This window comes from Lissotriton vulgaris, chromosome 8, assembly GCF_964263255.1.
Source record: "Lissotriton vulgaris chromosome 8, aLisVul1.2, whole genome shotgun sequence".
NCBI lineage: Eukaryota > Metazoa > Chordata > Amphibia > Caudata > Salamandridae > Lissotriton > Lissotriton vulgaris.
This window is the reverse complement of record NC_141696.1, coordinates 1,354,464,251-1,354,483,528: the sequence shown is the minus strand read 5'-3', so window position 1 is coordinate 1,354,483,528 and position 19,278 is coordinate 1,354,464,251. Positions and strand designations below refer to the sequence as shown.

General features: G+C 46.1%; 1 protein-coding gene across 1 annotated transcript in view; it reads left to right on the top strand.

Moving 5' to 3' along the window:
* Positions 1–19,278, top strand: part of ENDOD1 (endonuclease domain containing 1) — a 57,124-nt gene that overhangs the window by 33,523 nt on the left and 4,323 nt on the right. The gene's annotated exons all lie outside the window — the stretch shown is intronic.

The following is a 19,278-nucleotide window of genomic DNA, read 5'->3' as shown; positions in this document are numbered from 1 at the left end:
CATGTATTGAACATTCCAGTTTTCACTTAAAACGCGAAAAGAAGAAAGAAGAGCAAATGATGTTACAAGAACAGACTGATCGGTTTATGAGAATCGATATATCATGAAGGGTCCGTAGGGAACAAGGAGGGAATGAGGAAATATAAATTTTATGGTCAAGTAATGTTCCCTTACGTGTACCCCACCGTCTCCATGTACCAGCTTAAAGTGCATGTAACTTCCCTCCTGTGCCAGCTATGAAGACGCAAATACATTTGCGTCCAACGTTAACATGTCCTCTTTCAGATCCGCCATGAATGGATCGATAATTCAGTTCGTAAGTATGCCATGCCAACGTCTTTATATGGTGCATGTATGGTCAAATTGCACCCGTTTCTAAGGCTCCGCAAGGCCCAGATGCAAGTCCAGGCCTCAAGCCTCTTGAAACGCTCCGAAGCTGCAGCCCCCACCTGCATCTCTGAACTCTGCCTTACTCCCTGCACGGCTACGGGCGCGTAGGTCAGCCTGTTGCCTGCCAAGACTGTATTCAACCTTCGAATTATCTGTTCCGCTCCTCGAAAATGCATTCCTGCCTACTAGTTTAAGTAAACATTCTCCCAGCTGCAGAGCAAAGGGCCCGGCCTCACTGTCTCCGTGCAAGTAAATCATAGCCTCTGTTACCATGGAAGGCCCATGCCCCTCGCATCTCATGCAGACATTTAGGCGCTTATACACGCACTCACAGTTAGTATGGAATAGCTTCTGCCCCAGAGACCTTTCCCTCTAGATAGTATGGTTCCCAAACATCAGATATCAGATATGATAGGAGTACGAGTTGATCTGACATGCCAGACTTCTGTCTCTTTCCGCCAGTGTAAATGTCAAATCCCCTGCACCCGTCTGTTTCACGTCAATCATACGTCATGCAGCTGCGCGCGCATCCATGCCTCAGATTTCTGCTGACATTACAAAATTCTGCTTTGTTGCCACCCATTTGTGACACCTATCTGTGACGTTTCTAGTACACACCTCCATGTTCACGCCCAGTTCACGCCTTCTAATTACGTCTCACTACCACGTGGATGCTGTTATCTTGTTTCTCTCAGCTGTTACGCCTACTGTATTGGTTTCCATAATGCAACTTAAGTATATAAGCTATGTATTGTCAATAAAATATTGCTCTATCCCTTCCTGAACCCCTGTGGTTGCAGGAACATGATATCCAGGTCTTGACCATTCCTTTTTAAGGAATAAAACCCCTAAGAACTCTAACACCACGGACTCTGCCTCTTTCTTTCCGATTGAGTTATTATTGATTAAGTACTTACCTGCATAGAAATTAAGACGGTAAATCAAATATTTACCACAGCAGTGTTAATAGTCTCTGTTACATAACAGGCTTTGGCTCTTGTGCAGGCCGAGTGATAAAGATTTCTGGCCTTACGGTATGTTTCTTTTTTTAGAGGATCATATTGTTTGCGCCATTTCCGCTCCAGTGCCTTACACTTAGTTACACATCACTCATGGACATCACTCAGGGGCACCACTTATCACTCAGGAACACCACCACATCACTCAGGGACACCACCACATCACTCAGGGGCACCACCACATCCCTTGGGGACACCACCGCATCCCTCGGGGACACCACCACATCCCTCGGGGACACCACCACATCCCTCGGGGACACCACCACATCCCTCGGGGACACCACCACCACATCACTCGGGGACACCACCACATCACTCGGGGACACCACCACCACATCACTAGGGGACACCACCACCACATCACTCGGGGGACACCACCACATCACTCGGGGGACACCACCACATCACTCGGGGGACACCACCACATCACTCGGGGACACCACCACATCACTCGGGAACACCACCACATCACTCGGGGGACACCACCACATCACACGGGGACACCACCACATCACTCGGGGACACCACCGCATCACTCGGGAACACCACCACATCGCTCAGGGGCACCACTCAGAGGCACCACCACATCACTCAGGGACACCATCACATCACTCGGGGACACCACCACATCACTCGGGGACACCACCACATCACTCGGGGACACCACCACATCACTCGGGGACACCACCACATCACTCGGGGACACCACCTCATCACTCGGGGACACCACCACATCACTCGGGGACACCACCACATCACTCAGCCCAACCACATCATCACTCAGCACCACAACAGCACTGTCCTTGCTTGCTACCAATAAGTATTGCCATAGCCAATAGGACTCACATTTGGAAAGTGTAAGCTATTGGCTTTGTGAATAACAATGCTATTAATTTATATATTTTCCAAGCCAACACATATTTAAAAAAAATGTCATGTACAATACCAATAGCTCACACTTTCCTAATGCGAGACCTATTGCATTGCAAATGCTTATTTGTATTTATGTCCAAACTACTGACATTTTGTAGGAGTACCGATGCATAGGGGTTTCATAAAATTATACAAAGGAAACAAGGCGCTGGCGCCCGGCCTACTGGAGAGATGTGTAACAAAGGCATTCACAGAACAAGGGGGTTTCTTATCGTCTACATTCATCCACAAAAGACTAGGCCTGGGGAGAGAAGGAACAAGAAATACTCAAATATATAGTTGTAAAAACGGATTGGTATCACAGAGTAGAAAACCTGAATAGTGGGAACGAAACATAGGACGAATAGAAATTGCTAACTAAACAGTTAAAGTAACCTATACATTATTTAAAGCAGTCCTGCTAACCTCTTGGAATTGCCCTCGTGTATGGATCATTTCTATACTGATTCTCCTAAAAGGGAGACCCAATTAGTCTTAAGACACTCTCAATCGAATAATGTGGACAAATCAATAAAGTCATAAATGTATCCTCGAGTGGTGGGGGGATCAAGGGCGTGTAATGCTCTTTCGCTGACCCCGCAAGCCAGGAAAGGTTTGCTAATGAAGTAACGAACCTTTGTTATTGATACATGGCGGCTTGGATGGATGCTCTCCCAGTAAGTCCGGTCTCAGGTGACATGTCTGTAAGAAAATTTAGAGAGAGGAGAAGGCAGATGGCCCAACCTAAACCGGTTCTTCATGACGGAACCCTTTCAGCAAAGGAGGTAATTACCCGCGGGTGGGGAGGTCTGCGTTTGTTATGGGCGCCGGCCAATAGGAATGGCGACGGGCTACAAAATAAAGTGTCTGTGAGGTCGCTGCAAACAAGTGTTTCATTCCAAGGACCCTTAAGGTTTTTGTTTTTTTGATACTGCAATAAAAAAAGCGAGGGCTACATTGTTTTAATACAGAAACTATTTTAGGCCTCTCTCCAACCCATGTTTCATTCTCTAGTTAATAATTGTATGGCAAGGAATGATTAACATTAAAATAATATGACTGCTGTTGAGAGTCCAAAGGCACACCAATGAAAAGGTAGTTCTAAATAGCCTTCTCTTCAGGCTGTCAGTCGCAATAACAGGCATGAATTAACAGCCGCTATTGGACATTAATGCAGTTTTCATTACAGGCATGAATTAACAGCCGCTATTGGACATTAATGCAGTTTTCATTCCATGTTTTCAAAAGAGTGCTTTCAGAAATTCGGAACATCTTTTCAGGTTAAATATATTAGCCTTTTTTAAAAAAAAGAACATATAATTCACCACTTATTAGATAAACATGTGCAAATTGGATTATACTTTGTTGTCTTGACATGCAATATATTCTGTAATTATATTTCTATTAATTTTAAAGATGCACATTTTATATATACTATAACATGCTACACCCATTCTCATATATTTATTTCTCTATTTGTATGCTCTTTTAAAAATTGTGAAAATACGTTCAGAGTTCCTTTCATTTGATGGGAATTCGTTTAATAATTATCGCATGTTCCACTATTAAAAGATAAAACACGCATATCTCCTAAAAACATGCTTCCATTGGCCAGATAGTAAGGACAGAGGGTACTCTGCCTATGTGTATACTGAAAACCTCTTCAATCTGTCAACAAAACAATATGCCCGGGAAACGTCTGAGGTCATGTTTGGGAAAAATAGCTCATGACATCAGTGGGCTCGAAATGCTTTTGTATTGATTCTAGGGACCATTTGTGAAGTAATCAATCTTAGAGTGATCATTTGGGAAGTATGTTCAGCTGCAAGTGTTTCTTCTAGACAACCTCTAGCGAGAGAGAGAGCGGAATTGAGAATGTAGATAAAAATACATCATCATGAAATGTACTGATAAACAATGACAAACCAATGAGGTCTGCACTAAGAATTGTGCTTCTTACAGAAGCCTGCTCTACATGCTCCTGAGGGAACAAATGTAACCTGCATGATTCTGATCTTCAAGGTGATGGAAGGATCTTATATGGGGGTTTTAAACTGATGGAAAATATTCACCACCTTGTCCATTTCACTGTATCATCTGATCTTGACTGAGCCGCAGACTGTCAACAAACAATATTGGAGCGTAGTGGTGTCAATACTTAATTTGAGGCGGTGGATGCAGGTGGGGGCCAGAAGCGCTTCTATTTAGGGACAGTCACTTATTTTTCCGCATCAGATATTGACCAAGCGCAAGAGAGGGAAGAACACAAAGATTGGAAAGACGGAAGAAGAGCAAGACAGCACAACCGTCACAAAGAGAGAAAGCAGGAGGCCATGGGCGTCCGGAGTGGGGGGGAAAGGAGGGGCGCTTGCCCCCCCCCTGGAGCGACCCTCCTTGCCCCCTCTGCGGACGCCCATGAAAACCGTGACTTCAAGACCGGGTTCTCACTCTCTTTCCTCTCCTTTCTTTGATTTGCTTTCCTGTGAAATGGATCCAAAAAAGAAAGACGCTTTGCTGGAAATGTAGTATTTTTCTGTCATTTTAAATCCAAAATGCAGCATTGGGAATAAAAGGCTAAAAATATGAAAAATAGATAAATAACTAAATAAAGTAAGACAGAGTGGTAGCAAACTGGCCAAACTGATTTTATTCACACCGAAACACATTAGCGCCACTTTTACAGAGTTTGCCAGTGAAGCGCTATTTTTGTTTTCTTGTCTTTGTTTTCCCTGGACTTGGAACTAGTGCACCAATCCTGGAGGTACCAAAATGTGTGGATTGGAAAACAAAATGTGTGCTGCGGCTCTGTGTCCAGGGAGGTGTTTTTTTTACCATACTGCTTACGTTTTGTAAGGATATAAGCAATGGCCATTGAAATGGGTCCATTCAGGGCTCTGTAGTCGTGTCCTTAACTTTTCAGGCAAAAGCACTCACTGATTTTCTGAATAGTGAGTATAAAAGCATTAAGGTAACCATGTTGTTCCTGCTTACATTTCCCATGGTTTGCTACATTTTGCATTCCCTATAAGTGTTTGCTTCTTCCAGGATGTTGTTTCTTTTTTTTTTTGTAGTCCGCATATTGATCTTGTCTAGTGTGTAATTTAAATTGTGCATCCAGGTGTTTATAGCTGACAACTATTGGGTTGTAGTTGAAAACTGTGGGAGTTTTTCTCAGTGGGGCAGTACGGTGTTCAGTGGGGAAGAGGATGTGGCACTATGGTCAGAGCTGCTGAATTTGGAACTGGTAACCAGGTTCAGCCTTAATAACCAGCCCACCAGACCACTCTCCTGTGAGAGCGCAATCACATGCTAGACCTTAGAAGGCTTCGCAACACATAAAGAAGTCCTGGTGTCTTCGTACCAGCAGGTGGACCCTAGCATGACAAGTGTAGGTTAACCTTCAAGGCTTGTCCACCACTATCCATACTGAAGTTCACCTCCAGTCTTGTGGGCAGGGCTATGAAGCAGCACACCCTAGAACAACAGTCACTGAGGTCACAGGACCCTTGAGAAGGGCCAGCTCTAGGGCGGTGCAACCAGTGTGACCACACCGGGGGCTGGCTTTAATTGAAGGCATCATGTTTGTAAGTATATTATGGTTTTAAAAACGCTTGCTGCCTCCTTCCTGGCTTCCAGCAATTTTCGGCAACAATAAAAATGTCATGATGACTCTGGTGATTAATGTTCATCCTAGAGAGAGATCAGAATTTTGTCTAGTGGAAGTTTTGACTCATGGAAAGGTAGCTCAGATGGTTAATGTACCCACTGCAAAGAACATGCGCCATGCAGATCACAAAGTGCACATAATGTAAATAGGTCAGTGGGCTACTGCTTTTGTCAGAGATCCTTTTGTTACTTGCAGTTTATAAGTTAAAATCCTAACTTAGAACAGTGAGCTATTAACTGTCCTCTAAGAGCTGCATACAAACTGCAAGGTATACATTTGAGCGTTATGTCCCCCCCCCCACCGCCCAGTCTTTGATTATCCTAATGTCCCAAAAAGTGTTTTTTGGACAGAAATCAATTCTGAGTATTAAGGAGAACACTCAACCATGGTATTATGTTTTAAATTCAGGGTATTGTGTTTCTCCAGACCAATCACTATAACACTATACAGGCTACTAGTATGGTTGTCATGTGACTCTTAAACCTTGTAGTCCTTAGTCTTATGTAACATTTTCTATACAGTGATTTACACACATATTGATTGTCTCTGTGTAATGTGTGTGATGTAAAGTGCTCTGACACCCTACAATGGTATGAGTGGTGCTGTAAATCAAATTAAATGCATCTGAGAGAGAGTGGTTATGGAGACTTAGGGGGCACAGTTAAAGGGTGGTAGTGAGGGAATCCATGGGCAGAGGTGGTCATTGGGAGGCACTATCAAACATTAATGCACAGGACACCACCAGTGATATGGCTGGCCCTGCCCTTGAGGCCAGTCTGCCTCACCCAAAGGTACCTCCATTGACCTTGTTTCAGCAGCAGTATCTGCAATTCACCAGGGATTGGCAATGCAGGATTTTCACACACCAAACTAAGTTCTCAAACTTCACAGTCTCCCTGCTTCAATTAAAAGCACTTTTAGCATGTGCTGCCTGCTGTGGGGCCACTGGAATTAATTATGCAGCAAAGGATGACAACATTATGCCGTAGTGTTGACTAAATTATGCATTAAAAAAAGGCTGCAGTGTAATGCTAACAGTCTCTGAAAAGATTTTGCCTTATTAGTACCAGTGTAACATACAAATGCAGCAGTGCGAAAGGTGACCAGTCAACCTTTACAATAGGCCATCCACTCCGCAGCAACACAAGTAACATTTTATATTAACTTTTGATATGTTTGAGCTACAAACAATTTATTAGTGTAAATGGTCAGATCATGCAGCAGAGCTTTCATTATGAGGCAAATATGGCAGAGCCATAATTTTAGAGAAAACATTTGCAAACAAGGATATTTTGCCATTCATGTTTGAACTGCTGTTGTTGAAAAAGGGTGAAGTGCTGATGACAGAAACTCCATGGCTCGGAGACAAAGTGCTTGTGTTTCCACATTTTATCATATTTGGTACATTCTGTGATTAGAAGCATATCCCACATTGTGAATATATTTTAATGTCAATAACTCATTATAACCTTAAATAATCATGTGTATCTATTGGTTGATTAAACTGGGCAGTGAAATGCCAAACAAATACTAAAAATTGGGATGTCTGCGCATTCTAGCCACACCTCTGGCTCCACCCACAGATCCAATCCCTGGGTAGTTCCCCCCCTCTGATTCTCGGCCCACTGTTCGTCTACTTTTTTCCCCCCATTCGACCACTGTGTAAGACTCAGCATCCCTGAACCTGTGAGGAGGCGCAGCTGCGGGCGCCGCATGTGCCACACATTTACGGTGCCGGGCTTCCGCATAAGGGAGCTGGCCATTATTGTATCCCTAAACGTGCGCAAGATGTCACTTTGACATTGACTACACGTAGAGGGACTCTAAGTTTCTTTTAAAAAATATAGCTAACATTTGGACCTATACATTTTATTTTGTATAAATTAATTGAATGTGTGTAAAATTTAGCAATTTAGCAATTCTAGTAAAGGGAGCACCCACTGTCAAATCACTAGCGTGTTTGATTGCTGCATTATTTATTACTAACTTTGATGTTGTGCTTTAATTTTGGATAAAAGTTATTATGAATTCTAGCACCAAGAAGCCAATATTGGTAAATATGTGTGCTACAAATAATCCCTAACACACACTGTGCATACAGTATATTTAATCTGGTGCTTTAATCATAGGCTGTTTTAAAGTATTCTGATAAAAATCGAATCGTGCTGAAGACAGCCTTGATTGGTGTTGGATCGAGGGCCCGGAAGTCTGCACACCTAGCAGACAGAGATAAAGCACCTTGTTAGAAAGTTTAGCGTTTTCCCTACAGGTGGTGTGTGTTGGCCCATGGCAGGGTCAGTCACATGTCCTGGATTCCTGGCATTTAATTGAGTCTATCCTAGTTCTGTGCCCCAGTGTTTCATGTGCCCCACCTTGCACACATCATGTCAGAGGATGGTGATGACGTTAACATTTTGCCCCCCCCTGGAAACATTTCTGCGGACGCCCATGCAGGAGGCTGCAAGCATGGGATAAAAGAGCAGGCAGGCTGGGGAAGTGGATTAAAGTGGCATCAAACAATCAATCAAACAGGATTTGTAAAGCACAACGCTGCCACCCTAGGGGTATCTGGGCGCTGTGTCTCCGTCGAAGAGCCAGGCATTGAGTCTCCCAGGGAGGGGGCTGGGAGGAGCTGGAGGGAAGGTCGTTCCAGGTCTTGGCAGCGATGTAGAAGGGGCATGAGGTGGATTTAACACTACACAGGCTTGGTGTGTTTTGTCTTCACACACAGGTACTCTTTCTTTTACAAATCAAACACTGGTGTCAGGTCACCAAAATCTTAGGAGTAGCAGAAGTGAAGTTACAAGCCACTTCAGCATTGACTGCGTCACAGGAAGTGACATCACTCGCCCTTTGGACTGCGATGATGGACAATTTTTGAAACAATATTTGAAATACACACAGTAGGATCACTTTAAAGATTGATTCATACCAGCTTGAAAGAACCAGCTACTAAAAGAATCAGAATGCATTCATACTTTAAAGGCCACGGGTCAGGCGGATTAGACTACAGGGCTTACACAACAGTCCCAGGAGAGTGTGTGGTGTCAAATGGCTGCACGACCCTTTATTATCCTCCCTTGTTTGCTTGTACTGCATGAAAAGACTGCAGGCTGTGTAGGACCTGTAAGTATCAGCATGGGAGAGGTGGAGATGTGAGTAGGAGCGTATGACCTTCTATGCAGATAGTAGAGCAAGAATCCCCTTATGGGGCTGGTAGAGAGTGTCTACTTCTGAGGGTCAGCAGGACAGGATGACACAATTCAGTCGAGGGTTGTGTCAAGTAATATTCCTCATCTGACAATGTTGGCAGGGTAAAGCTGATAGGCAGGAGGATTTCAGAGGTAGAATGCCTTTGGTTAGTAGGGGAGGAAAAAATAAAAATTAGTTGGCTCTCCGGGTTACAGGGGGCATTTTTAGTGTGTATGGGGCGGCGCACTTCTTGACTGTGCCCAGGAAAAAGGAGTATATGTGGGAAGCGCAGGCCTTTTTGTATGGTTGGGAGTGGTCTGCAAAGGCCTTACTTGTCACTGGGAGCTACAGCCTGTTAAGTGGGCTACTTAATTATACAGGTTAGGCCTCTTGGAGCTAATAAGGAGCTTGAATATTCCTTCAATCAATATGTTTCTACGTGAGGTCAGAATATTGTTTGGGAAAGAAGCAGATTTTTGTGGTGTGTCAGATTAGTTGGTTGGGATATTATCCTATTCCACTGTGGTCAGAGGCAGAGATGCTGAATGGCTTGAACAGAAAAATCTCAACCTCCCTATGTCACTTTGTGAAATACCACATCATCTGTTGAGGACACCGGGCTGTGGCACATGGCTTTGTGCAGTGTGTGGATGTTCCTACAAATGATTGCTGGTTGAACGGTTTGTGAGCAGTGCGTAGCGCTAGCATATACTGGGAGAGTAAAGGGTGATGCCTAGGTTCTTGATAGTTGCCTTGGTTGATACTAAAGAGGCACGGGCTAGAGCAGGGTAGGCATCGGTCCCATGTCTGTAGCTGGTGAGATGTGCATTTTAGGGTAAGCAATCCTTTAGTGGTAAGGGCGTGCCAAAATGGAAGCCTAGAGGAAAGACCTGGATGGCAGAACTGAGAGACATGTCTTTTATAATGCGGCGGGGGCAGATGTGGTTTTGTGGCTTATGTCCCTAAGAATATATTGGAGGGTCTGCTGCCTTCCAGGTGGTTGGTGGGTGTTGGGTCCTGTGCTGGTATGTGGGTGACCTGTGTGATCCTTGGTATCCATTTGCTGACGTTGGGGATATTAAACTGTACAGAACACTTGGGGCTTGATTACGAGTTTTGTGGTAAACCTGTGTGTGCACCGCCTGCCATATTATGACTTTTTAAGTCACTGGCGGGCGGTTCTTTGGTGTTCCTGCAGCGGTGCCTATGCAATAGGCAGTGCAATGGGAACATCAAAGACAGTACAGGTACGGCAGTCCATGCCATGCAGGCACTGGAGTGCATGCACAAAGGAGTGCACAGCATGTGCTCCTCTGCATGCACCCCATGGCCCGGAGGTAACAGGTGGCCCTTTGTTTCATCTTAGCCACTGTTTTCATGGAGGAGGAACCACCATGAAAACCGTGGCAGAGAGAAAACTTTTGATATGCTTGCGGGACCGCGACGGTCTCACCAATAATAATGAGGCCTCAAGACCGCTGTGCCACCACCAGAGATCTCTGATCCCTAGCGGTTGCGGTGGTGCAATGGCGGTCCGACCACCCTACATAAAATAGGGCTGTCGGAAGACCGCCACTGCCGTGTCCCGCAAGTCTAGCGGTCCATTGACTGCCAGACTTGTAATCAGGTCCACAGTGAGATCGAAAGGATAACTCTCAAAAGGCTGTCTTCACTTGAAAACTCAGAATAACAGGCCTCTCAGGTGACCGTTGGCACACTGTCATCACTATAGATAGCCGCATGTAATCTCACTTTCCAGGCCACGTCCCTCCTAAATCTCATGGCAATCACATCAACAAACGTGTGATAATGGCTGCTCTGTTACCTCTCAAAACTATGAGTATTACCCTTACCCAATGCTATTTTCCATCTTGTCTAAAGTCAAGTCAAAATTCACTGCACCTAAACAAGCATTGGCTCCTTCCTGAGCTTCAAGAGACCACTAAAGAATCTCCTCCTCATCTGCCACCATAGCTGAACATCGATCGCCCGAGACAGCATCTATCTAGACCCTCAGCTCTCCCTATACCCACTCTGTGCTATTTCCCATCCCGCCAGCCCAAGCACTGATGTGACCCGATTTGACGTATTATCCAATCAATCAGTCGGAGTTGGTAAAGCGCAACTACTCACCTGTGAGGGTCTCAAGGCACTGGGAGGGGTAGTGGGGCAGCTCAGTTGAGTGCTGGGGTCATCCGAAGAGCCAAGTCTTGCTGTTCTTCCTGAAAATTGGGCAATGTGGGAGATTGCCGGAGCTGGAGGGGGAGGGTGTTCCAAGGTTTGGCTGCGAGTTAGGAGAAGAATTTTCCTTCCATTCTGGACTTGTAGATACACGGGGTGGTGGCCAGAGAGAACTGGGCTGATCGGAGGTGTCTTTTGGGTGCGTGGAAGGAGAGGCGGCTGTTCAGGTATGCGGGTCCATTATTGTGAAGGGCCTTGTATGCGTGGGTGAGGAGTTTGAAGGTTATTCTTCTTTTGATGACTGGAAGTCAGTGGAGATCACTGATGAGTTGGGTGATGTGACTGCGACAGCGGATGCCAAGGATCAGTCTGGCTGTTGAGTTCTGGACGGTCGGGAGTTTTTGAAGGAGTTTCTTGTTGATTCCATCATAGAGAGCGTTGCCATAGTCCAGTCTGCTACGGATGAGTCCATGTGTGACAGTTTTTCTGGATTTAGTTGGGATCTATCTGACAGTGTTTCTAGGCATGCAGAGGGTGTTGAAGCAGGTCGAAGATATGGTGTTAATCTGGCCGTTCATTGTGAGCGACTAGTCTAGTATGATTCCGAGGTTTTGTGCTTGGTCTGTCGGGGTGGGGTGTTTCTGTGGGCCGAGGGCCACCAGAAGTTGCTCCATGCAGAGGGGGTGGATCTGAGGATGAGGACTCCTGTCTTTTCTGAATTGAGTTTAAGGCAGCTGTTCTTCATCTAGGTGGCGACGGCTTTCATCCCTTCTTGAAAGTTGTGTTTGGTGATGTTGGGTTCGTTGGTGAGAGAGAAAATCACCTTTCTCGAAGGGAGCGAGTGTGTCGGAGCAGTATGTGATCCAGCGGTGGAGGTTTGCGTGCTGCAGTGTTTGCGTCTGATGTAGTCGATTGTTTGGTGCTGACGAGGGCTGAGGTGAGCTGGTCTTCGGTGACTTTGTTCAAGCTTCTGCAGTGGGCGTGCTTGTGTACGGTGGTTTGTTTTAGAAGTAGAAGTGGGTGCAGTGGTGAATTGTCGAGAAGAGCTCCATGGTGTGGCTGTAGGAGATGCTGTTTTCTCCCGTGAAGATGTGGTAGAGTGTGTGTTCTGCTGTGTGTGTGTGTGTGGAGGCGGTAAATAGTTGTTTCTGTCCTTTTTTGGCAACGTGCTCTAGGAGTGAGGCAGTGTTAGAGTTGTTGTGGTTGTAAATATTCTGATTACAATCGTTATGCTGACGTTAACATGTATGTATGCGAAGCACTCTGATACCCTCGGATCTTGCCAGCGCCATTAAAACCTCTTAAATAAATAATGTCAAAAGGGCAGGCAGTCCTATAAGTCAAATTGCTTTCACATTGAAAGGCGAGTTTGTTTGAATGGTTGTATGGACTGATTATGAGGTGAATGTAAGAATGAGCAAGTGGTTGGATGTGCATGAACACTGAGCCATTCTCCTGTGCTCATATAGGATTTGGAAGACATTCTCTTCTTGCCTTCTGGAGCCCTGACTTCTGTGTAATTTCCTCTCCTCCTCACTGCTTATGTTCATCATGAATATTGTTCCTATATATGCATTGCTATCATGTACTATTTCTTGTTTCCCTGCAAGGTTTTCCACTGCCCTTATTGCTGACGTTCGCTATATAAAGATGTCTGCAAAAGAAAATAAATGTGACCCTTTGACCCTGTGCTTACCTCATTGTGCATGATGAATGAAAATACTTTGGCCAATTGCGGCTGAAATATTCTGGGTCATGTTGCCATCTTGCTCCTGCTCTGGCCTGTCCTTTGCAGTGAAAATAGCCTCACTGTTATTCTTTAATAGTGCTTATTCAGGTGTATGGCACTATGTGGCTCCAGATCCTACAGAAATGTCTGTATACAAAAGCACTGAAATTTTCACATGCTTATGATTCTAAATACAAATACGGACACACCTACAATACACTGGATCTGGATCTGGATAGAAGTAACGTTGGGGTTAGTCAATGACAGAAGCATGTGGTGTTTACTCACTAGAGGACAAGCATTTCTGTCTTTAGTCTGCTTTGTTCGTTACTTTATAAGTAATTTAACTCAGCACTAAAATGTGGTAGGTTGTGCTGTCCCATGGACGTCAATTAGGGTTGACTAAACATGACATGTAACTCCCTACCACCGCTCCTATCAATGACCTACCACCGCTCCTATCAATGACCTACCACCGCTCCTATCAATGACCTACCACTACCCCTATCAATGGCCTACCACCACCCCTATCAATGGCCTACCACCACCCCTATCAATGGCCTACCACCACCCCTACCACCGCCTCTATCAATGACCTATCACCACCCCTATCAATGACCTACCAACACCCCTATCAATGACCTACCAACACCCCTATAAATGATCTACCACCACCCCTATCAATGACCTACCACCACCCTTTCAATGACCTACCATAGTCCCATCAATGACCTACCATAGCCCCATCAATGACCTACCACAACGCCTATCAATGACCTACCACCACTCCTATCAATGACCTACCACCACCCCTATCAATGACCTACCACCACCCCTATCAATGACCTACCACCACTCCTATCAATAATCTACCACTGCCCCTATCAATGACCTACCACTGCCCCTATCAATGACCTAACACCACCCCATCAATGATCTACCACCACCCCTATCAATGATCTACCACCACCCCTATCAATGATCTACCACCACCCCTTTCAATGACCTACCACCACCCCTTTCAATGACCTACCACCACCCCTTTCAATGACCTACCACCACCCCTTTCAATGACCTACCACCGCCCCTTTCAATGACCTACCACCGCCCCTAACAATGACCTACCACCGCTCCATCAATGATCTACCACCATCCCTATCAATAACCACCGCCCCTATCAATGACCTACCACCAACCCTATCAATGAATTACCACCAACCCTATCAATGACCTACCACCGCCCCTATCAATGACCTACCACCGCCCCTATCAATGACCTACCACCGCCCCTATCAATGACCTACCACCGCCCCTATCAATGACCTACCACCGCCCCTATCAATGACCTACCACCGCCCCTATCAATGACCTACCACCGCCCCTATCAATGACCTACCCCACCCCTATCAATGATCTACCACCACCCCATCAATGATCTACCACCACCCCTTTGAATGACCTACCACCGCTCCATCAATGACCTACCACCGCTCCATCAATGACCTACCACCGCTCCATCAGTGACCTACCACCGCTCCATCAGTGACCTACCACCGCTCCATCAGTGACCTACCACCGCTCCATCAATGACCTACCACCGCTCCATCAATGATCTACCACCGCTCCATCAATGATCTACCACCACCCCATCAATGATCTACCACCACCCCATCCATGACCTACCACCACCCCATCCATGACCTACCACCGCCCCCATCCATGACCTACCACCGCCCCCATCCATGACCTACCACCGCCCCCATCCATGACCTACCACCGCCCCCATCCATGACCTACCACCGCCCCATCCATGACCTACCACCGCCCCCATCCATGACCTACCACCGCCCCCATCCATGACCTACCACCGCCCCCATCCATGACCTACCACCGCCCCCATCAATGACCTACCACCGCCCCCATCAATGACCTACCACCGCCCCCATCAAGGACCTATCACCGCCCCTATCAATGACCTATCACCACCCCTATCAATGACCTATCACCACCCCTATCAATGACCTATCACCACCCCTATCAATGACCTATCACCACCCCTATCAATGACCTACCACTGCCCTATCAATGTTAAATGTTAAATGTCGTATACTTGTAAAGCGCACAGCTGCCCCAGCAAAGGGGCGTCCCGGCGCTGTATACCGCTGGAGAACCCATCCTGGCTTTCCCTGTGAGATGGTCCCTCCTGGGCATCTCCAAGGTGAAGACAAGCATCCCCGCCGCTGATGGGGCCGTTAGTAGAGATTAAGCAAGCTATTGCCCAGAGTTGCTGAGTGGGACCCATGGTTGGAGTAGGCACCGAGGCGAGAATTATCGAGTCCGCTGACCGTGGCCTAAGACCCTGCTGCGTCGGGAATCGAATCCTGGTCCCAGGCCGACCTCTGCTTCCGGGTCTGCAGCCTCTAACCCGTGAGCCACACCACTCCACAATGACCTACCACCACCCGTTTCAATGACCTATCACCCCCTGTATCAATGACCTATCACCCCCTGTATCAATGACCCATCACCCCCGTATCAATGACCTATCACCCCCGTATCAATGACCTACCGCCACCCCTATCAATGACCTACCACCGCCCCTATCAATGACCTACCGCCACCCCTATCAATGACCTACCGCCACCCCTATCAATGACCTACTGCCACCCCCATCAATGACCTACCGCCACCCCCATCAATGACCTACCGCCACCCCCATCAATGACCTACCGCCACCCCCATCAATGACCTACCGCCACCCCATCAATGACCTACCACCACCCCCATCAATGACCTACCACCGCTCCATCAATGACCTACCACCGCCCCATCAGTGACCTACCACAGCCCCATCAGTGACCTACCACAGCCCCATCAGTGACCTACCACAGCCCCATCAGTGACCTACCACAGCCCCATCAGTGACCTACCCCAGCCCCATCAGTGACCTACCACAGCCCCATCAGTGACCTACCACAGCCCCATCAGTGACCTACCACAGCCCCATCAGTGACCTACCACGGCCCCATCAGTGACCTACCACAGCCCCATCAGTGACCTACCACAGCCCCATCAGTGACCTACCACAGCCCCATCAGTGACCTACCACAGCCCCATCAGTGACCTACCACAGCCCCATCAGTGACCTACCACAGCCCCATCAGTGACCTACCACAGCCCCATCAGTGACCTACCACAGCCCCATCAGTGACCTACCACAGCCCCATCAGTGACCTACCACAGCCCCATCAGTGACCTACCACAGCCCCATCAGTGACCTACCACAGCCCCATCAGTGACCTACCACAGCCCCATCAGTGACCTACCACAGCCATCAGTGACCTACCACAGCCCCATCAGTGACCTACCACAGCCCCATCAGTGACCGACCACAGCCCCATCAGTGACCGACCACAGCCCCATCAGTGACCGACCACAGCCCCATCAGTGACCGGCCACAGCCCCATCAGTGACCGACCACAGCCCCATCAGTGACCTACCACAGCCCCATCAGTGACCTACCACAGCCCCACCAATGACCTACCACCACTCCACCAATGACCTACCACCACTCCACCAGTGACCTACCACCACTCCACCAATGACCTACCACCACCCCTATCAATGATCTACCACCACCCCTATCAAGCCTATTTCCAATACATACCTGTTAATCTGTTTTCTTTATGACATCCTGCTGGTACCAAGAGTGAGGTCTAACACTCACCGGGTCCCTTAAGGTTTTCACTGGCTCTTATTATGTTTTAATTAACGCAGCCCTGTTTAATGTAAGTGGTGCACATGAGCTTTCTACTCCTGCACAGCAGTGTGATACATTTAAATGGGATCTCTTATTTTCTTGGCTGCCATATTGGCTCTTGTCAAATCAAAGTGTACACATGATGTCGACCGACCAGTGTATAATCATATGACCTCTTTCAATAATTGAATTATAAACCAATAACGTGGCTGGAAACAAACAACTTGATATAAATCGTAAACATAGGTCACTTTAGGTAAAACTAAGAAATGTTCCAATTGAATGCATGAGATGACTCCTAGTTATCCAGCTTCCCGTGTATGGAGCCCTACTAGAGGCAACTGGCGTGTTAGCGGGAGCCATGTTCTCAAGTATGCTACAGTCGCTGTTGGTCTCGTGAATGAAATAAGCTTCCTATCACTCCACTGGTACCAGTGGGAGACTCTATCTATTGCTTTATCCTGCTTGTCTGCTGTGGGAGAGCTATGTGCCCAAACGTCCAGAGGCCCTCCAGTGAATAATCCTGGTGATGTAACGCTACCTAGGCCACACGTTTTGTAAAAGACTATATGGCTTACTAGCTTACCCGTCGCGCTTTGCTGCGATCTCAGAAAAAAGGAAACTTGTTATGATAACATTCAATTTACATTGTGTCATTTTTTCATTGAAACATTCATTTTAATATGGAAAACATTTTAAAGGGTTGTTTTAATTCTGTGTATTTATTAGAGTGCTTGTGGATACACGGTATTTTTTGTTTTTCCGTCTGGTGCGTACACAAATAAATCAGAAGGTTTTCTGACACGTGAGCTGGCCACATACAGTTAGCCAAGTGAGAAGCACGGATTCTCCAAATCTAGTCCACACACTTGCAGCGATTGTCCTTGTGCTTTGTTGATGGTCATTGCAAAAGCGAGTCGCACCGGAAACTGTAAACGTTCAGTTTTGGAAAGATTGTGAGGGCCAGAAACCTTTGCAGGAGTGTACTCAACAACTTTTAACGCATTTTTTAAAATGTATTTATTTATTTATTGCCAAAAATTTTCTCTGGAGTGTACTCAACAACTTCCCAAAGTTTCATGCCGATCGGATGAATGGTGTAGTAATGCTTAAACGACAAACAGACAGACATACATTCGTTTTTATATATATATATATATATATATATATATATATATATATAGATTGAAAAGCCCCTATCGCCACCACAAAGTCACTTTTACTGACGTTGTAGTGGCGAAAGGGGCTTCGCCATATTTACAAGGCAGTGATAAGCCACTCAATGTGGCTTAACACTGCCTTATAAATAAGGCACTCATTCACGCTATACTTAGCGTGAAAGGGGCAGGCAATGGGTTTTGTCGTGGGCGTTCCACCGCAACACCCATTGATTTTGACACTGCCCCATATCTACAAGGGTGGCGTAAAAATGGGGCAGCGCCAAAATTAAGACCAAGGAAAACCTGGAATTACCCTGGCGCAACGAGGAGAAATGCGTTGTGTAGCACACATAGTCAGCAAAAGGCTATTGATTGTTTATTTGCAGGAAGGTGTCCCTTCCTGCACATAAACAATCTTCCCCTGCAATGCAGGCACCGCATGGGGAAATGCAGCGCTGCTCGTATCCTTGTAATACCCTGCAGCCCTGTTTTTCAGAAGTGTCAGAGCGCAGCGTTAAGCCAAGGAGGCTAACGCTGCGTTCCGCCACTTCCTCATAAATATGCCCTTATTTTTGGTGATACTTTTTTTAGTCTTTCAAACTGCCTGGCATATGGTTACAGGATTTTAATCCTAGAAATACCTATAGGTATTATTTTTAGATGTTTACTTTCCATTGAACCCATTAGCAGCAAAATTGGTTGATTTGTTATTATTCCTCCACAAATATTTTTTCTCCATTTTCTCCTTTTCGATTTTCTTCTAATTCATGAGTAGTTAATAGCTGAAATGTGTTCTTTGTATGGACTTGTTTTGGACATTCTTTACTGTTTCACCTGTATTGATGTTTCTGTTTTTGTACCCTTACACCCCAAACAATTCCAAAGAGTAATTCTTGACCTCCGCCCAGGCTACACAGAGGGAGGCTAGGATGCTACTGAGGTCCTCATTTGCCCCTGTAGCCCCCACCCCCCCACTAGGTAGTTGTGGGAATTTAGCAACAGGAAATAAAATAGGTAGTATGTCAGAATACCGAATACAAAAATATCATAGCCAGAATACAGACTACCAAATCACTAGAAAGGTAAGCATACATAGGTAAGTAGAGATTTACTATTCTGAACTCCACATCTACGTACTTTGAAGACATATATACTGACAGAGTACACACAGAGTTTAGTATAATACAGCTACACTTACCTATATATACTTACCTTTGTGTTATCTTGTTAGTTGATATTTTGGCTATGATATTTTGGTGTCCCAATAT